At 47.4% G+C, this 15,421-nt stretch overlaps 1 non-coding gene across 1 annotated transcript; it reads right to left on the bottom strand.

Annotated features, from left to right (window-relative positions):
- Window positions 1-11,782: 11,782 nt before the first annotated feature.
- On the bottom strand, window positions 11,783-11,928 carry LOC138388716 (U4 spliceosomal RNA). The gene has a single exon (XR_011234211.1). It is a non-coding gene; the product is annotated as a U4 spliceosomal RNA (small nuclear RNA).
- Window positions 11,929-15,421: the final 3,493 nt, after the last annotated feature.

The raw sequence follows: 15,421 nt of genomic DNA, 5'->3' as shown, positions 1-15,421 counted from the left end.
ATCAGCACTGCCCAAATAAAGGATGAGCCACCTTGAATGGTAGTGAGCTCCTCATCACTGGAGATGTGCAAGACTGTTTTAAATAGCAATAGGTTGAATGGGACAACTTGTGAGTCCTGAGATACTCTTCTCTGTTAATCCACCTCAAGAGACCCTGATTACTGCAGGGAGCCCAGACACCCTCCAACCCTGTTCCCTCCAAGGCCAACCTTCTGTACCAATAATCAAGCATTAATCCTATTATTACATGGTCCACTTGTATTCTACTACCTTTTCCTGGCTGTATCATGCTTCAGAGAAATCCCCTCCCACTTCCTGGGCTAGGAGTCAGGAATCAGGACTTGGGCCTCTGTCACCATTTTGCTCTGTGACCTTGGGAGTGTTGTCTGTCCTCTCTGGACTTCAGGCCTGACAAACAGCACACCCTGCCTGATCCATCACCAACTATGACTAGAGGAAGTCCACTCAGGATGAGGACCGTCTTGAGGCTTGCTGGGGATCTCCAGGGCCTGAAACATTGTATGTGTTCAACAGTTGATGAATCAACACAGTGACTGGGGCTGCTGAATTGAATTGAATTGAATTGACAGACATGTATGGCACAGAGCAGCAGAACGTTGGCACTAGGTGAAATTTACAAACCATTTAGTCCCAGCTTCTCACCACCTACCCTTCCTTCCCTACCCTACTCACATTTTTACTGAAGGACAAAGGGGCTGAGAACTGTTCTCACTCCTCACAGAAAACAGTCTGAATCACCGCACCTGTGCTAAAAAGTTCTCACTTGTTTTTGAACCAGAGCTCTCCCTTAAGTGCCAGACCTATCTGGCCTCTGCCCACCAATATTCCTATGATTATGCCACTCGCACCGCAAAATCAACGTGTCCCACTCCCTCCAAACCTGCCCCTGCCGAGTTCCCACATCAGTGAATGGCATCCCTATCCCCCAGTCCCTTAGTCAAGAAACCTGGGGTCAGCCTGCACTTTCTCAACTTTTTAAAAAAAGTCGGCTGACTCTTGAGAGTGGAGAGCAATGAATGATTCCTGAGTTTATTATTTTTACATCAGTAATAAACTCAATTTTACAAGCTTAGAATAATAATTTGAAAAAGACGCAGTACAGAATTGATCTGAAAGTGCACCTTTCAGCAAAGCACACGAATATTTGCTGAAGTAGCCAGATTATAAATTCCATATTCATCACCGTTTTCTCCAGGAGCAGCAATCCCTCCCCACCAGGTGGGCCTTGCTGGAAACCAACCTAGATTGTGATTTCTTACCTAGAAAGGGTAGAATCTACTTGAAGGGCTGCAGAGGGGCCGTCGAGGGGACTGAAGGCCCAGAGGTCTGGCTTCTTCCTTCCCCCTCTGTGCAATGTGCTCAGGGAGCTGGGTCAGAGCATCAGAATGCAGATCCCCGGGCCTCACCGATTCAGGAGCTGGGACCCTGGAATGTGCATTTTTAATAGGCTTCCCAAGTGATCCTGATGCAGTTGGTTTGTGGGCACCATTTTGAAAATCACCCAACTAGGCCATCTCATGGGGTCTCTCTGGAACCAACACCTAGGAAGCTGTGGACAGCGGCCCCCTTCTGCCTGATGCTCAGCACGGGAGCCAGACGTTAAGTGTGACTGCAACCACTACAAACCATGCCTGTGTGACGCCCCACACAACCTCCTTCTGAGGGTGGTTCCAGCCACGCTCAGGACCAGGCTAAGGACCAGGACCAGTAGGATGGCTGTCTGAGGTGGTAATTTACAAAGGGCATTAACATGTTCCTGGAAATATAACAAAATGTATTTCCCAGAACGCTCCTCCAAGATAGAGCCATGCACAACTGCAAAGAATCTCTGGTAACCTGGTCCAGTAACAAGATGCTAAATTGTTTTCCAAGTCAGGGCTCCTACTAGCAAGCAACAAAAACTGACTCTAGCTGATGAGAAGCAGAAACAAATTTGGTGCGAGCACAGTGGGCACCTGGTAGAATAGTTGGGACAGAGGCAGAACCAGGCAGCGGCCAGGCCCACAGCCCGAAGCATAACAGAGCTAAGTATCGAGGACTCCACTACTGGCCTCAAGTCCTGTAGCCATGGCTCACACAGCAGAGCCACTGGCAGGGGCACTCAGTGCTGACGCCCACCTCACTGCCCCCAGAGGCCCGGGAGGCTGGGTACTGCCACTGCACCAGGCTGGAGCCTCCCCTGTGTCTTGGCGTCTCTAGAGCAGGTGGGTCTGAGCGCCTATGGCCTTGCTGCAGGGAGGCCTGGAAAGTGGGTGTCCAGCATTTCTGGCTTCTCCTGTGAGAGTGAGGCTCTGCCTTCAGCCTTGCGTGCACATGCCAGGATGCCTCCCAAAGGACAAGTGTCCACTCCACAAAGACCCGCTTACCCGCAGGGCTCTGGTCTTACAGAATGGAGTGATCACGTCTGGAGCTAGAAGTAAATATCTCAGGACAATAGGAAGGGGATTAGTGTTGCCATTAGCTATCCCTTCTCTTTAAGTAAATGTCAAGCTTTCATTTCGAAACCAGGTGAAGCTATTCACCTGCCGGGAGGGGCAGATCCATGTCTCAGTTAGAGCCTGGCCACCTCCTGATCGTGAGTTCTATTAGGTCAGACCAGGAAGGAGAGACCCAGACCCTCAGATCCAGGGAGGTCTAAGCTGATATCCAGGGAATGTGTCATTGCAGCCTGTTTATAAGTTGGTAACGGGGCTTGGGAGCAGCGTGGCCTGCGTTCCAGGCCCTGACACCTGCGATGGTGTGGTCTGTGAGAGTAGGAATGCTCTGAAGCTGAGAACAGGAAGGAAACGTAATGACGTGCATTTTCATTTGTGCCACATGCCTGCCTCCCCCAGAGGGTCCTCCGGGACTGGGCATGATGCAGTTGTGTGGCCCCTCCCCTCCCTTGTTGATCTGCACTTGTCCACGGCCAATAATTTGGCAGACAAAATTACCGAGGCCTAGCAAGAGTCAGAGGCGGCACCGCGTGTTTGGCTAAAACCAGAGACTGCAGGGTCTAGGCGGGAGCAGGCCACACCCCTTTCCCAGGATCAGGACCAGCGTGGATTCCAAGGGCCCGATGTCAGCTTTCACTAATGATCTTGAAATGTCAGTGACTCACAGCGTTTATTTCTGGCTCATGTCCACATCTGCTGCGGGTCAGCTTTGGCTCTGGTCCACGCCGTCTTCATTTCAAGACCTAGACACTGTCTCTTCGTCCCATGCGACAATGGAAGCATTTGACGGCTCATATGGCCAACTCCAGCGTCAGTGGGGCAGGGAAATGACCTGCTTGTCCCATGAGGAGCACAGGAAACAACGGGAAGCAGTCACACAACCCACCATGGAGCCTGCCTCGGGAAGCCAGCGCAGCAGCCCCTCCCGGTCTCCTCTGCCCGCCTGTCCTCTGGGTTCAACCCCTCCCCACCGTCCTGTCCCCCCTGCTCCTTCCCACGTCCCCCCTGGGTTTGGCCCCAGAGTCCTAGTCCCATCTTAGAGATGTGGAGCCTGAGGTGCACAGAGGACACCCAGACCACCAAACTCCTCCCCAACACCCTTCCCTGTACAAGCGGCTCCATGCCAACCCCGTCCTCTTCCTTGCCTCCCCTGAGTCCCTCAGAAATAACTGCTCTCTGTGGAGCCCTGCTGCACACCTGCTATTAATCTAGATGCTTCTAACTCTGTGTGGTAATACTGAGTATGCCCATTTCACAGATGAGGAAACCGAGACCTACAGCGTAAATGACTTGCCCAGGGTCATACACAGAGAAGGCAGCAAACCAGGTTTGCCCAATTCCAAAGACCGTGTCCCACCACTGCCCCTCACACTGGCTCAAATCCCTTCCTTCCCAGCCCCTGCCCACATTCACAGCCACCCAAGGTGTCATCTGTGATGGGAATGTCACAGCCATGCCACTGTTCCCCTCCCCACCAGCGCTAATCTTTAATTCAGACCCACAAAGCCAGCCCTTCAGCTCCCATTGCCAGCCGCAGAAATGAGGATAAATGTGGCTGTCAGCAGCTTCCTGCCTCTTTGTTTTTTAATTTACTTAGAGTTGGGCAGCAGAGATGGCAGGAGAGGAAACAGATGGCTCAGTGTGACAGTTGGGATCCTATCCAGTGACACAAGGACAAGGTGAGGAGAAAGCGTGATCAAGAGAAAGCACAGTCTCCGAGTGAGTGTGCTGCGTGAGCTCCCGTGCCAGGACGGCGGCACTCCGGCCAGCTCGCCCGCCTCCAGGGCACTGGCTGGGGCTGAACACCGTCAGTTAACAGAGGGGACACTGAGGCTGGAGCGACCCCAGCCTGCCCAGGGCCCCCCAGTCAGCCTTTCACAGGGCTGGGACTAGAACCCAGGACTGGCTTTGAAGAGGACAGTGGCTCCCATGTCACCGCTGTCCAGCCTCCTGGGAAGGAGAGCAGGTGAAGGGGGAGATACCACACGGGCTCTCACGTCTGGACTTACGCAGTGCCCCACCCAGGTGTGTCCTGGAGGGAAAACATTGCTGTTGACAGGCAGGGCTGCCCTCACAGGGGAGGGGCGCCGGGAGATGAATGGCCCTCTTGTTCTCCAAGTAAGCTTGGCAGACCAGGGCAGGCAAAGGTGGGCCACCGCAGAATTTGGGAGCCCGGGCTGGGCCAGGCTGCAGAGCCCAGCAGAGAAAGTGAGAACTGGGAGCCCCAGGGTGATCCTGGGGGGAGGGGGCAGTGGTGGGGATAGGGGGGAGAAGAGAAGGGTCCAGAATCCTGAGCCTGGGATGGCGAAGTGCAAGTTTTGCTGTTTTAGGAGGTTTGTTTTTGCAGAAATAGCGAAAAGGGCTGCATTTTCTATCTCCTTAGCAGCGTAGGAAAGAAACAACGCCAGGGAGATAAGAAGGTGATCCAGAGACAGAACTAATTCAGGGCCAAAGGCCACCGTGGGAAAAGTCCTCTGGGAATTTACAGAGATCTTGGGGAGCATTGGCTGTTCCTCAGAAAGGGATTTGGGGTTCGAGTCCATCTTATCCTACCAGGCTGCGTTTGGGATACAGTATTATGAAAGCCGTGTTGCAGGAGAGAGGGAAGGGTGACGATGGGGACACTGCTCTCTCCGCGAGCACGTTGCTCGGGAGTGGGAGGATCAGAGGATGAGCCCTCGAGGGCCACGAGGACCAGACCCCATACCCCAGCCCTTCCTGTCCACAGCCCTGTGCAGTCCTGCGGTGGCCTTGGAGCGTGGAGACTGTTGTCGCTCCCACTTTACCTATGAGGAAAGGGACTCAGAGAGATGCAGTGGTTTCCCCAAGGCCACCCGGCATGTCAGAGGAGGAGTCAGAATTTGAACCCAGATCTACCCAACCCTAAAAGTCAGCTGTTTCTTCTCCCATGAAACCTGCTTCCATTTGGACATGCTAAGCTTGAAGGTAGGGTGGGGTCGTTGTCCTCATGACTGGTTTTTCTCACCTGCCCCCATGTGAGCCACACGACACACTTGCCTTTGCTAGAGAAGCAGGGCTGGGCTCCCAGGAGTGAGGCAGAGGCACCGTCCACCCCGACCAGCAGCCGCCATCTAAGGGCCCTGCAGGCAGGAGCATTTCCACCTGTCGCTGATGTGCTCGGGCTCCCTGTTACGGAGTAGGCGCCAGGAGGGCCGTCCTCCCAGGCTGAGGGAGAAGGGGGTGGGCAGGAATTCCCTCAAATCATCTGGCTTCCCGGAGGATTAAGGACTTCCGTATCTACTTACGGAAGGCTCTAAAGCCAGGCCCTGCAACCTGACCCGGCAGGAGCCCTGATCTCCAGGCACCCATCAGGCAGGATCTTGGCAGGAAACATAAATCCATTCAATGAAGAGTCTTTGAAGAAGGGACCACTACAGAAGAGTGAGAAGGATATTGAGGTGCCCAGACACGAGCAAGAGCGGGAGCCGGTGCCACCCCAGGCCTGAAGGGGCAGAGAAGAAACGGTGTTCTAAAGAGCCCAGTGGGAGCTGAAGCTGCAGAGGAGGGGCTGCCTGGCAGGCTGAGGCCACAGAGACACGCCAGAGACGTGACACCACAGCAGGAGGGACGCAGGGGGGGACGCCGACACCTCTCGCCTTCCGTTCTCCAGTCCCCCAAGTGCCCTGCATGGGCTGAACCCAACACGCTGCCCAAGGATAAAGGAGCCCAGAGGGTACCACCCATGTGGGGTGGCCCCGAGGCACAGAGCAGAGCGTCAGAGAATGGCTCTGGAGGGGGCTGCAGACCTGGGCCTGCCAGCCCCGGGCTGACTCCACCCAGCCCCTCCTGATCAGGGCTGGGCAAGGCCACTGGTATTTGCAGGTCAGGTGTTGGAAACAATAATTCTGCAGTTGGAGATAGGCAGATTTTCTCCACTGCCTCCACCCTTTTCTGAAGTTGTTGCCTTTCACGTTGACCATGAAGGCTGCAGCGACCACGAGTCCCAGACCACAAACGTGAGATCGTGGTTCACGCTGAGATGGCGCCGTGTCCTTCCAGTTCATGGACGGTGGTGGAGGGGCTCCTCCAGGGTAGCACCAGAGTCTGCCCTGACACTAGACCCTCCCTCCCTCCCACACTGGGGGACATGCAGTGTTCCCTGAGGACTCAAAATACTCAAAACACACGGTTAACACAAAAAGCCACCTTGATGGATTTTCACTGTGCACTAAGAATTAACAGGAGTCTACAATTAAACACAGATCTCTTCTAAACCCCCTTGGCCATTACCCGATCCAGGACTAACCATTAGAATTCAAAATCACTCTGGGAGAAACTAATTTGAAACCTCGAAGTCACTGGAAGAGGCACAGATGGTCCGCAAAGCAATGCTCTCCGTGACTTTGAGAGAAGGGGGAGTGGTGTGAAGGGGAGACCTGACTGTCACCCTCCGTGAGGTCGTGGCAGAGATTTGTGGGACTTCGATAGATAGCAAAACCACAATGTTAACAGCAGCCGAAGCTTGTCCACACAGCGCAGATTCAGCACGCCCAATATTATTGCCATTTTCATATCCTGTGATTTGCATGCCCTTTTCTCCTGGTCAATAATTCCCAACTTCCTTGCTCTCCTCCAAATCCCCCAAACTCTTTCCATCCTTCAAGGCCTGTCTCCATCGCCATCATTCATTCATTTATTCAACAGATACTTTTGAAACCTGCTTTTTGCCAAGCACTGGAGCTCATTGGTGATGAGGACAGACTTGGCCCCGGCCCTCGGGGAGATTTTCCCCATCCTACAGTCTCTTTCATCTTTGGCCTCTCCTCTCAATGGCCCTCACACGTTTGACCTTCAGTGATGATCCCGTAAGTCCGTGTCTAATCCTCCCCACCAGAAGACGAGCTCCTGAAGGACTGAGATGGGGCCTTCCTCTGCATGGACCAGCACAACGCCAAACACTCATTAGATCAGAACCCAGCAACGACCTTTCAAATAGATGAGCCAATCGCTTAACCTCCACCGCTGCCTCTTCATCTGTATAATGGGAAACATTATCTCGGGGTTTTCTGAGCTGATGAATGTGAAAGCACTTTGCAAATTGCAAGACTCTAAGCCCCAGAAGGGAAGACGCCTTTATTCACCACCATGACCAGCCAAGGCCGTTAAAAAGGAACTCTGTCCAGCTCTTCCCCGGCTCAGGGGTTGCCGTGTGAACCTCACCAGAATCTGAGACAAAGCAAGTGCGGGAGAAGCCCCCACCCCACATCCCTCCATGCAGTTAACAGGCGGATCCGTTACCATTGGCTCATTTTTAATCATTGCAGTTGTTATGGTGAGTTTTCTCTGCTGATTGCTCCGGTTGAGAAGCCCTAGTCAGCGGAAGGGGCGCGGGGCTGGAGTGTTCCTTTTGTCTGTGAGCCCCATCCTCGAAGCTGGGGGAAGGGGTGTCGGGAATGGGGTGCCAGTGCGTCTCGGAATCCAGCGGCTTTACGGAGCCTCAGAGGTTTTTCTGAGCTGACCTCTAAGGAAGCAGCTCAAGAGGTAATCCCATTACAGAAAGGCACCCCTGGAAATTTTCATTAAGTTGATGCATACCGTCCATATTTCATCGTCACCAGGCAGGTGTTCTCACTCTTTTGACGCGAAAACAGACAGGTGGGGCCGTTTTGATTTGGGCTGCCTGGTTTTTTTTCTCCAGGGAAGCCACTTCCTCCAGCTTGCATGATAATTGAATTTCACGGATGGAATCTTCCACATACTTCTCAATTAGGGATGTGTACAGGCAGCAAGATTTTTCAGGTGTTGATCTATGATTGTCACTCTATTTTTACCTTTAAATTAATCTTCTTAATTTCTGCCAGCTCTAAATCCGGCTTTGCTAAATAGCATTATTCTGACTTAAATGGTCTAATCTGTTTGTCGTAAACTGGGTACAGCTAAAAATCGTGTATGCAGGAGTCTCCCCATTAATCACGGCTGACAAGAAGTCAGAAATCAAAAAGCAAAATAGTTTCCGAAGGCGAAGTGGGGAGAGAGTGGGGAGGGCGGCCAGCTGGGTGTGGTGGCCGGGCTGCGAGGACAGGGCTCTGTGGTTCAGGCAAGTCCCTGCCCTCTGGGGTCTTCGGTTTCTACTTCTGTTTAACAAAACAAGTAAACAAACAAACAAACAAACAAAAAAACAGGTAAGAAGGAAGCAGACTGGGGGCGGGAGGTGTGTCAGATCAATTAAGCCCTCAGGGACCTTCTCAGCTGCAAGATGCTCCGAGCCTGTATATGACCTCTCAGAAAAAGTGCCACAAAAACATGTGACTTCTTGGTATTTAAATGCACAGCTGTTACTGACTCTTAACAACACCAGGAGAACCTAGGCTCCATCACTTTATCACAGCAGTATAAAGGCACACAGGGCAAAGCGGGGCCCCTTTCAAGTCCCATCCTTCTGAGCAGCCCGGGGAGAAGGGCTCCGTGTGGCACGAGCACATCTTAAAGCCTCTCAACCCAGCGCTGGCGCAGCTCCCAGGGTGACAGGGAAGGAGCAGCCCCACGTCTCAGTTTCTTTGTCAAGCGGCAGATCCATCCAGCACCCGTTCCGTAGCAGTATGTGTGGTTTCTTTGTTTTTGCCCATATAGGGTAAAGATTGCTTCCTTTGAAGACACATTTATTAAAGGGTCGATTTTAAAGAATATAAGTTAATGCAGAAGCTATGTGACTATGGCAAAAATTAAAAGTAGTAAAAATGTCTGGTTTTGCAGGCTCTGGAAAATGTTTATTTAGTGCCTAGTTAGAGGGCCAGATGCTATTCAGGCAGCAGGGAGACAGGTGAGTAGCACATTTAAGTCCTTGAGCTCCCTCCCCCCCCCACTCCTCTTTCCTGAGTGTCCCGGCCACCCCTTCCACCCCATACCACGCCAGCCTGGATGCCAGCGCTGATCCAGGAGCCAGCACCCTCATCCCCCTCAAACCCCGGTGTTTCCACCACTCTGCTCAGCAGCATGACCAACTGCACTGGTTTGTCTGGCCTCAGGGTCCCTGGGATGAGGGAGGTGGTCATCTACTGGCGCACCCACCGGCTCCTGGTTACGCTTCCCTCCAGCTTTATCTCCCTCCACCCTCAGGCTGCAGCTGCCATGGAACCACCCCTCCCCCACGCCCACAAACTGGCACCCTTCCAGATTCTGGTCCCTGCTTAGCACCGCCTGTCAGTCTTTTATAACCCTCCCCCACTCCACTCAAGAGCTATTTCACACTTGCCCCCCTCCCTCCACCACCCTTCCCTCCCTCTGCAGATGAGCGCCCTCCCTCCCTGCCTGGCCACCTCTCACCTCCCCCTGCCCCTCGAGGCCGCAGTCCCTCCTCCCTCTCCACCTCACTGTGTCCTCCTTGCTCTCTCCTGTATCCGCTGTCACTCCCATCCTACCAGCACCTTCCCTTCCACTTAACAACATCCGTCTTGGAGTCCTTGCACACCTCCCATCAGGCTACCCTCTCTGCCTCTCCTTTCCCAGGCAAATAGCTCTAAGGAGCTGCCTCGACTTCCCTTCCTCCCTCCACGTCTCTCTGATGCCCCTCGAGTTGCCAAATCCAGTGGGTACTCAGTGCCCTTTGTCATTGTACAGATATTACCTCATTCGAGCAAGACTATGTGTTAACATAAAATGAAATGAAACAACAATCTAGTGAGATAGGGATTATTTACCCCCATTTTACAGCTGAGGAAACTGAGGAACAGAGAGGTTGAGTACCTAACCCAAGGTCACACAGATATATGTGAAGGAGCAGGTGGCTCAGAAGTCTGTGCTTCTGACACTCTCCTCCAGTACCTCTCTGCCACCTTCGCTGCTCATGTCCATTCCCTTCCTCCTAATCTTTGTGTCCCCAGCACCTGGGATAGGGTCTGACACCCAGAGAGGGCTCAACACATGTTGTGGGCTGAACTAACTGCCTGCAGCACACTCTGGTCCTCAGGGAAGTTGCAGTCTAGGAGAGGGAGCAGTGACCAAACAGTGGCCACCAGTGTGTTGGGTGCTCTGTGGGACATCTTCCAAGGCTCCGGGGGCACAGGCAGAAGATAATGACAGAGATGAGGACTAATAACAGTACCAGCCACACCACAGTGGCCACCATTTGTTAAATTCTAACATGCACCAAGATCTTTGCTAAATAGTTTATGTGTTATTTCACTGAGTCTTCAAAACAATCCTGTGAGGCAGGTATTATTTTTAAGCTCAGTTTACAGATCAGGAAATTGAAGTTCAGAGAGGTCCCCAAGAAAAGACAGCTTACATGGTGGGGCCTCCGACTGGGGGTGGGGTGTCCGGGAGGTGCCTCCTGAGCAGGGTTTCAAAGCGACTGAAGAAGAGCACGAGGGAATTCCAGGGAGACGGCACAGTGTCCCCAAAGGCTGGGAGGCCAAAAAGCATGAACCCGGCTGTGGACCTCAGACAGTGGGGCTGGCTGGAGGGCAGAGGATGGAACAGAGTGGGAAAGGTGAAGCTTTCAGAGGAGGCAGGAAGAGGAGGGAGCCTCACAGGACCAGGGGAGGAATTTCAATTTCCTGGGGCAGTGGCCCTCAAACTGCCGTGTGTATGTATCAGAATTGCAAAACCACAGTCCTGGGCCTCCTTCCCAAATAATCTGAATCCCAATGGATCGAGGACAGGTTCAGGAATTTATTTTGGGGCGTGGGGCATAAGTATTATTAAGATTCAGCATACAAATGGAATCATACGGCATGGGTACCCTTTTGTCTGGCTTCTCCCACTCAGCGTGATTATTTAAAGATTGATTTTGAGATAGGCACACATTTCTATCAGTAGGCTTTTCCTTCTCATTGCAGAATACTATTCCGTTGTGTAGGTGTACGATAATTTTTTTATCCATTTACCTGTTGAGGGACAAAGAATGCTGCTACGAACATTTGTGTACAATTCTTTTAATGCTCTTACACTTTCATTGTCTTGGGTAAATACCTAGGAGTAGGATGGCTGGATCATAAAGGATAAGTTTAAATTTTTAAGAAATGCCAAATGATTTTCCGATATGGTAGTACCATTTTACATTAAAACCAGCAGCATATGAGAGCCCCAATTCCTCCTCATTCTTGTCAACGCTTGGAATGGTCAGCCTTTTTACGTGTTTAGCCATTCCAACAAGTGCATCGTTGTATCTCATTGTGGCTTTGAATTGGCATTTCCCTGATTACGAATGATAATAAGCATCGTTTCGCGTTCTCATTTGCCATCCCTGTACCTTCTTTGAGGAAGCATCTGTTCGACTCTTTTGCCCATTTTTATTAACAAGTCAGGTTCTTTGTTTTCTTATTGAGTTTTGAGTCTTATTATATATTCTAGATGCAAGTCCTTTAGCAGATATATGATGCCCAAATATTTTTTTCCAGACCGTTGTTCTCTTTTTATTCTCATAACAATGGCTTTTGGGAAAAGATTTCAATTAGCCATAATCAAGCCTTGGATAAACCTCTTTGGCTGTGATACTGCACTGCACAAAACTTACAATGTCTTTTGAAGTTTTTAACTTGGTTAAGTCTAATTTATCAAATGTGATTTTATCAATTTTGTTTTTGGTGATGTATCTAAGAAATCTTGGCCTAATCTAAGGTCACAAAGATTTTCTCTTTTGCTTCCCTCTAAAAAATTTATAGTTTTCAAAAAAAATTTATAGTTTTAGGTTTTATATGTAAATCTTTGATCCATTTGAGTTAATTTTTGTATACAGTACAAGGTATAAATCCAAGGTTTTGGTTTTTTGGTCTTTTTTTTTTTTTTACATATGGATATCTAGTTGTTCCAGCCTTTGTTAAAAAGTTATCTTTTCTTTGCACCTTTGTCAAAAATCAGTTGTGCATATATGTGTGGATATATTTATGGACACTTTATTCAGGCTCTTTATTTTGTTTCATTGATCTCTTTGTCTTTATGCCAATATCATGCTGTTTTTATTAGTCAGTTTATAAGCCTGGCAATCAGGTAGTGTGAGCCCTCCAACTTTTTTCCTCTCTTTTAAAATTGTTTTGGCTATTCTGGGCCCTGTGCATTTTAGTATGAGTTTTACAATCAACATATAAATTTCTACCAAAAGGCCTACTGGGAATTTGACTGGGACCATATTGCATCTACATATTAATATGGGGAAGACTGAAAACACTGATTCTCTGATTTTTTTTTTTTTTTTAGGTATTCTTTAATTTCTCTCAGCAATATATTATAGTTTCAGGGTACAGGACTTTCACAACTTTATCCTCAAGTATTTTATACCTTTTGATGCTACCGTGATTTTTTTTCATTTCAGTTTCCAATTATCTGTTACTAGTATGTAAAATACATTGGATTTTTGCAGAGTGATCTTGAGTCCTGCAATTTTGCAAAACTTACTACTTTTAGTAGCTTTTTTGTAGATTTTATTAGGTTTTTTAACATAGATGATCATGTTGTGTGTAAACAACATTTACTTTCTACTTTCTAATCTGGGTACCTCATTTATTGCCTGATGACACTGCTAAGATCTCCAGTATAATGCTAGATAGAAGTGGCAAGAATAAGCATCCTCTGTCTTGTCCCCGATCTTAGTGGAAAAGCATTTGATCTTTCAAAATTAAGTATGATGTTAGCTATAGAGATATTGTCAATGTTCTTAATCAGGTTAAGGAAGTTACTTCCCTTACTAGAATAGTTTTCTGAGAGTTTTTATCAAGAATGGATGTTAGATTTTGTTAATTTTTTTTCTGTATTTATTGAGGTAATAATAGGTTTTCTCTTTTTTTAGTTTGTTAATGTAGTGAATCACATTGATTTTTGAACGTGAAACCAGCCCTGCATTTCTGGGGAAAACCCTACTTGATCATAATATATTATCCTTTCAGTTTGTTCCTGGATTCAGTCCATGTTCATAAGGGACCACTGGACTACAGTTCTTTTTCCTTGTGATGTCTTTGTCTGCTTTTGTTATCGGGGTGACACTGGCTTCATAGAATCAACTGGGAAGTATTCCCTGCCCATCCTTAAAACATTTGGAAAAATTTGTAGAATTGGTTTTATGTATTTCTTAAATGTTTTGTAGAATTCATTCATGCAAGAAGGTTTTTATAACTTACAAATTCAATTTCTTTAATAGATAAAGGGTTATTCAGGCTAACAATTTCTGCTCGAGTAAGCTTCGGTAATTTGTGTCCTTCGAGGAATGTGTCCAGTTTATCTAAGTTGTTGAATTCATTGGCAGCAGGCTGTTCATGATATGCCCTTATTATCCTTTTCTTACCTGGAGAATCTTCAGTGACGTCACCTATTATTCCTGGTAGTGGAAATTTGTGTCTTCTCTCTCTGCTTCCTGATAGGTCTGACTAGAGGCTGATCATTCTTTCTGATCTTTTCAAAGAATCAACTTTTGGTTTCATTGATTCTCTGTTTTTCTCTATTCTGTTTCGTCAGTTTTCACTTTGCTCTTTATTGTTTCCTTTCTCAGCGTATTTGGGTTTCATTTGCTCTCCCTTTCTAGTGTCTTAAGGTAGGGGCTGTGGTCACTGATTTGAGACGTTTGCTTTTTTCTAAGACAGTCATTTAGTGCTATAAGTGTCGCCAAAAGTGCAGTGTTAGCAGCATCCCACAAATTCTAACATTGTATTTTCATTTGATTCTGTTCAAAATGGCTTCTAGTTCCATTTTTCTTTCTTTCTTTCTTTTTGATCCATGGGTTACTTAGAAGTATGTTGTTTAGTTCCCACACATTTGAGGATTTTACAAAGATCTTTCTGTTATTGATTTATAATTTAATTCCTTTGCGATTTGAGAAGTTATTTCATCTGAAATGAATTGTTTTAAATTTGCCGGTATGTGTTTTATGGCTCAGAATATGGTCTATCTTGGTAAACATGCCATGTACACTTGAAAATTATATATTTTGCTGTTGTTGGGAGGAGCAAAAGTTGGGTCAAGTTGCTTGATAGGGTTGTTCAAGTACTCTATGTTCGCCCTGATTTTCTATCATCCTATCAATCTTTGAGTGAGGGTTATTGAAATTTCCAACAATTGTGGATTTTTCTATTTCTCATCTTAGTTTTCAAAGTGCTTACTATATATATTTTCAAGCTTTATTATTAGGTACATAAACATTTAGGATTATGTCATGTTGATTAATTGACCTCTTTATCATCATGAAATGATCTTCTTTATCTTTGGTAATATTCTTTGCTCTGAAATATACTTTTTGATATTAGTATAGCCACTCCAGCTTCCTTTGGACTACTGGTTATCATGGTACATTTTTTCCCATCCATTCACTTTTAACCTATTTGTGTCTTTATAGTTAAAGTGTGTTTCTTATATACAGCATACAGTAGGGGTTTGCTTTTTGATGCAATCTGGAAATCCCTGCCTTTTAATTGGGCATTTAGACTCTGACATTTAATGTGTTTGATATGGTTAGGTTTAAGTCCATCATCTAGCTATTTGTTTTCTAATTTCATCCAGCTATTCTTTATTCTTCGTTTCTTTTTGCTGCCTTTTGATTAAATATTTGATGATTCCACTTCTTATAATACCTTTGTTGACTTATTAGCTATAATTCTTTACTCTGTTGCTTTAGTAGTTGATTTGGAGTTTATAGAATACATGTTTCATTTCTCACACTCTGCCTTCGAGTGATATCATACCACTTCATCACTTCATGTATAGGGTAAGAACCTTGTAATAGTATACTTCCATTTCCCCACTCACAACACTTGTGCTATTGTTATACTTTTACTTTTATATATATTATAAGTCCCACATTACATTGTAATTATTTTCATGTTAAAAGTAAATTATCTTTAAGAGAATTTTAATTAATATGAAAAAACCTTATTTACCGTGCAGTTACCATTTCTAGTGCTTTTTATTACTTTCTATGGACTCATAACTCCATCTGGTATCATTTTTCTTGTGTCTGATCATCAACTTCCTTTAGCATTGCTTTTAGTGTGGTATGCCAATGATAAATTCCCTGTTTTATG

The sequence above is a fragment of the Eulemur rufifrons genome, chromosome 7 (assembly GCF_041146395.1).
Source record: "Eulemur rufifrons isolate Redbay chromosome 7, OSU_ERuf_1, whole genome shotgun sequence".
NCBI lineage: Eukaryota > Metazoa > Chordata > Mammalia > Primates > Lemuridae > Eulemur > Eulemur rufifrons.
Note: the sequence above shows the minus strand (reverse complement) of the source record. Positions and strands in the feature narration are given on the sequence as shown.